The 5,603-nt window shown below is 44.5% G+C and overlaps 1 protein-coding gene across 1 annotated transcript in view; it reads left to right on the top strand.

Annotated features, from left to right (window-relative positions):
• The first annotated feature begins 652 nt into the window (after positions 1–652).
• Positions 653–5,603, top strand: part of FAM117B (family with sequence similarity 117 member B) — a 78,344-nt gene continuing 73,393 nt past the window's right edge. The window contains exon 1 of the mRNA XM_006756230.2: positions 653–830. The gene's annotated coding sequence lies outside the window, so the exon portion shown is untranslated. The remainder of the gene's footprint in view (positions 831–5,603) is intronic.

Genomic DNA, 5,603 nt, shown 5'->3' with positions numbered 1-5,603 from the left:
CGCACTTGTCCGCGCCCGCGGCGGGGACGCCGCTCACCCGTGCTTGTTCTGATGTGTGTGGTGTGGACGGTAAACCGGGGCCCCTGGCCGCTTCCTGCGGACCTGCCCACCCTCCGCTGGCGGTGGGGCGGGGAGCGGGCTGTCCCCTCGACCGAGTGACGTGGTTCATGTGAAAGTGGCACGCGGCTGCTGAGTATTTCTCTCCCCACAGCCCCAGATTTGCGGGACTGAAAACGTCAGCGTGGCAGCTGCGGGTCCCGGCAGAGTCTGAGGCCGGGAGGGTGTGAGCGTGTCCGGAGCCTCGGGAAGGGGCTGGCGCGGAGCGCAGGGAAGGAAGCAGGTTCCTCTGGAACAGTGGTTCTCAACCTTCTGGCCCTTTAAATACAGTTCCTCATGCTGTGACCCAAGCATAAAATTATTTTCGTTGCTACTTCATAACTGTAATGTTGCTACTGTGATGAATCGTCATGTAAATATCTGATATGCAGGATGGTCTTAGGTAACCCGGTGAAAGGGTCGTTCGACCACCAAAGGGGTCGCGACCCACAGGTTGAGAACCGCTGCTCTGGACGGTTATGGGCTTTGTCCCAAGGTCTGCGTGTCTTTCTCATATACCGACTGATTCTGTGCTTAGGATGTAAAACCATTCCTTTGTTTTTCTAAAAAAAAAGAAAAAAGAAAATCGGGTTTTTCTGTGATCATTTTCTGGACCTAAAATTGGTGGTTTTTCTCTACACCTGAGCAAGAGGTCCTGAACGGAGTTGTTGGGTTCTGGTGGAGTCATTCATAAAGAGAAACTCAGTAGAGACATTCGGATTGGGGAAACAGAGGTAAAATTTATTATCTGATTGCCTTCCTGTTAGGACCTAGTGAAGAAAGATGTGGGTGGTTTTTAGTTTGCGTGTTAATATTGTCAACATAGACCTTTGTCTTTCCTTTTTCTGGGGAATTTCTGTTAAAATCTTTGAGGCAGAATGGCTGGGAATTTCAGGAAACTTTGTACAGTACTTCCTAACCAAATAAAACAGATGAAGTGATTTCAAAGGTTCATTCAGAAATGCAGGGAGTAGGGTGAAACTTTCCTACTATTTATTTTATCATATATTATTTTACCAGATTTTTTGGAGAGAATTGCCCTGAAAAATGATCAATAGTGTTTTCTAATTAGAGCAAGAGTACTGACTTAAATATTTTGAAAATGCAAAGTGCTTTTTAAAAACCGATTGTTAAAAGTACTACAACATCCTCTTCAAAAAATAGCTACCACTTTACTGAGCTTCTGCTATAATGGTGGGTGATTTACTTATAAGTTCTCATTTTAATTTTCACAGTAGGTTTTAAAGAGCTTAAGTAACAACTATTAGAGTTGATATTTGAACTCTGCTGTGAGATACTTCAATCCTATCTTTTACCTTATAGCAAGGAGGTAGCTTTATGATGTATAAGGTAGAACCTGGGAAATATATATATAGCACAGCAAAGTTGCATGTGCTTAGTTTTTGAAGTAACTTTTTGAGATACCTGGTGACCATAATTGCCTTAGTTTACTTTCAGCCCTCTGGAGCTGGCATAGTGCATGGCAGGTAGAAGGGAAGGAGAGCTGCTTAAGTGGGCATAGAGGTGGAGGTAGGAGGTGGTGGCTGCATTCTGAGAATGCACTCTGGCTACCCTCTTAACGGTTTGACCCTTGAAGCAGAGCGGCAGTCGAGGGAGAGAGGGTAAAATTAGGTACTGGCAGTGTGTGGAGAAAGGTGCTCTTCCCTTCTGATCTCTAGAATGGAGTTGTTGGATTTCCAGGGATCTCAGGCTCCTGACGTGCCCATTCATCATGCTTCCCTCAGATCTGTTATTCCATAGAATATTCATGCTGTTAAATTAACCCTCTCATTACCCACCCTCCAAAAAAAAAACCCCAAAACTAAAAAAACTTTTTCCTCTAATGCAGCCCTCTCAACTGAAAAGGGATACCATCTGTTACTAAGTTATGCTGAAGTGAACGTCTGATAGCTTCCTTTCCAGGATTGTATTCTTGTTTCACGCTAGTGCACTTCCATGCAGAGTAGAACAATTTTCAGATTTCAAGTCTTCGTAGCACAAACTAGACCATTTGCATTTTGCTTTTTTTCTCAGACTAAAACTGGAAAGAGAGAAAAGGAAAAAGTATTTATTTATTTATTTTTATTGATTTCAGGGAGGGAGAGGGAGAGATAGAAACATGAATGATGAGAGAGACTCTAGCTGGTTTGTCTCAGTGGATAGAGTGCCGGCCTGCGGATTGAAGGGTCCCAGGTTCGATTCCGGTCAAGGGCACATGCCTGGGTTGTGGGCTCATCCCTAGTAGGGGACGTGCAGGAGGCAGCCAATCAATGATTCTCTCTCATCATTGATGTTTCTCTCTCCCTCTCCCTTCCTCTCTGAAATAAATAAAGAAATATATATATTTTTATGAGAGAGAAACATTGATCAGCTGCCTCCTGCACGATCCCTACTGGGGATCAAGGTACGTGCCCTTGACCGGAATCAAACCTGGGACCTTCAGTAGGCAGGCAGATGCTCTATCCACTGAGCCAAACCGGGTAGGGCTATTTTACTTATTGATTGATTTTAGAGAGAGGAAGGGAGAGAGAGAGAGAGAGAGAGAGAGAGAGAGAGAGAGAGAGAGAACGAGAGAACATTGCTTTGTTATTCTACTTATTTATGCTTTCCTTGGTTGTTTCATGTGCCCTGACCGGAGATCGAACCCCCAACCTTAGCTTTTTGGGATGATGCTTTGATCTCTAACTGAGCTAAAAAGCCAGGGCCTAAGGAAGAGTCTTTTAGATTAGAGGTCAGTTTACAGCCTCAGTGGAATTTAGAAATCTTTACTGGTAGAGGGGAAGTGTCCACCTTATATAGTTTTGTAAACCTCATCTGATTCAAATTCCAGGGTCCATGTAGATCAGGCCACCATTTTCTGGGTGTCTCTGGGATGAACAGGATGTCATAACCTTATTAGGGATCCAGTATCTAAAAGTCCCTGAGTTGAAGGTCTCAGGATCCTTAGAGGGTTGGATTCCTACACAGTTGCCTTATTCCTCCAGGTTTAGAGCTAATCATTGGCTCTGAGAACTCCCCTTTTCTTGACTACTATTTGGCAGTGATTTTCAACCAGTGTGCTGCAAGACTTTTTAAAACATGCAATACCTGACTAGTCACGGTCCCTGAACTCTTTTCCCTTAGATTGTGAAATAAAAAAAAATGACAATAGCCAACACAACAATAGCCATCTGGTGTGAATGAATCAAACTTATACCTATTTTTTTTTTGTCAGATCAGCATAAAATATATTTTTTTGGTTTGCCACAGAATTTTAGTAATTAGTTTATGTGCCATGAGATGAAAAGGGTTGAAAATCGTTGTGATAAGGTAATCAATCCAAGTACCCATTCTGACAGATAATTAATTTTTTTCAATTACATCCCATATTCTGTATTTGTTTCAGATGTACAACAAAGTGGTTTGAAAATCATGTTTCACTGCTTCAAGTACCCACCTGGCCCCATACAGTTATTGATATTACTGACTGTATTCGCTGTGCTCTAATCTACATCTCTGCGACTGTACTGTTACTACCAATTTCTACTTTTTCACCCAGCTCTCCAACCCCTCTTCCCTCTAATAACTGTTATTCTGTTCTCTGTATCTATGAGTCTGTTTCTATTTTGTTTATTTTGTTCATTAGATTTCACCTATAAGTGAAATCATGTGGTATTTCTCTTTCTGAGTTATTTCACTTAGCATAGTACTCTCTAGGTCCATCATGCTGCCACAAAATGTAAGATTTCATTCTTTCTTTAAGCCCGATTGGTATTCCATTGTGTAAATGTACCGCAGCCTTTTTATCCATTCATCTCTGGATGGGCACTTGAGTTGCTTCCATACCTTGACTATTCTAATATATAAAAAGCCAGGGGCCCTCATGACCGAAACAACTGGGCGGACGACAAAACAGCAGGCTGCGTGGGGCAAACAGGCTGGCAGGATGGTTAGTGAGGGATGACCAAACGACTGAACAGCAGGCTGCATGGGGCGACCAGGCAGGCAGGAAGTTAGTGAGGGACGACCAAGTGACTGAACAACAGTCTGCGTGGGGTGACAAGGCCAGCAGGGGGCGCAGTTGGGGGCAACCAGGCTAGCAGGGAAGGGGCAGTTGGGGGCGACCGGGCCAGTTGGGGGCGACCGGGCCAGTGGGGGGGGCGACCTGGCCAGCATGTGGGGCAGTTAGGGGTGATCAGGCCGGCAGGCAGAGGCGGTTAGGGGTGATCATGCTGGCAGGGGGACAGATAGGGGCAATCAGGCAGGCAGGCAGGTGAGCAGTTAGGAGCCAGCGGTCCTGGGTTGTGAGATGGATTTCTGACGGCGATCCCGGGGATTGGGCCTAAACCGGCAATCGATATCCTCTGGGGAGTCCCGGATTGGAGAGGGTGCAGGCTGGACTGAGGGGACCCCCACCCCCCCAAGCATGAATTTTGTGCACTGGACCTCTAGTCTATAATAATAAAAGCATAATATGCTAATTAGACCGGACAGCCAAACTACCTTGCTGACGTACTTCTGGATGAAGCCGGGGCTGTGAGGGGTGAGGCAAGCCACGAGGCAAGCCACCGCAGCTGTGAGGGCCGAGGCAGGTTGCCGTGGCTGCGAGAGCTGAGCCCCTTGCACAAATTTTGTGCATCAGGCCTTTAATTGTAAATAATGCTGCAATGAAAATAGGGGGTGCATATATTATTTTGAATTAGTGTTTTAGGTTCCTTTGGATATATTCACAAAAGTGGAATCACTGAGTCATAAGGAAATTTCGTTTTTAATATTTTCTTAAAATCCTCACCTGAGGATGTTTTACTGATTTTGGGGGGCGGGGGGAGAGAGTGAGAGCGAGAGCGAGAGAGAGAGAGAGAGAGAAAGAGAGAGAGAGAGAGAGACATTGATTGGTTGCCTCCTGCATGAGCCTCAACAAGGTCCAGGGATCAAACCCATAACCTAGGCATGTGTCCTAAATGGGAATCAAGTCCGGGACCTTTTTTTTTTCTTAAATTAAATCTTTATTGTTCAGATTATTATAATTGTTCCTCTTTTTTCCCCCCCATAGCTCTCCTCCACCCAGTTCCCACCCCACCCTCTGCCCTTACCCCTCCCACTGTCCTCATCCATAGGTGTACGATTTTTGTCCAGTCTCTTCCTGCACCCCCACACACCTTTCCCCCCAAGAATTGTCAGTCCACTCCCTTTCCACGACCCTGATTCTATTATATTCACCAGTTTACTCTGTTCATCATATCTTTTATTCCCTTGATTTTTAGATTCACTTGTAAATAGATATGTATTTGCTGTTCATAATTTTTATCTTTACCTTTTTTTTCTTCCTCTTCTTAAAGAATACCTTTCAGCATTTCATATAATGCTGGTTTGGTGGTGATGAGCTCTTTTAGCTTTTTCTTATCTGTGAAGCTCTTTATCTGACCTTCAATTCTGAATGATAGCTTTGCTGGGTAAAGTAATCTTGGTTGTAGGTTCTTGGCATTAATCACTTTGAATATTTCTTGCCACTCCCTTCTGGCCTGCAC

Source organism: Myotis davidii, unplaced genomic scaffold (genome assembly GCF_000327345.1).
Source record: "Myotis davidii unplaced genomic scaffold, ASM32734v1 scaffold914, whole genome shotgun sequence".
Taxonomy (NCBI): domain Eukaryota; kingdom Metazoa; phylum Chordata; class Mammalia; order Chiroptera; family Vespertilionidae; genus Myotis; species Myotis davidii.
Note: the sequence above shows the minus strand (reverse complement) of the source record. Positions and strands in the feature narration are given on the sequence as shown.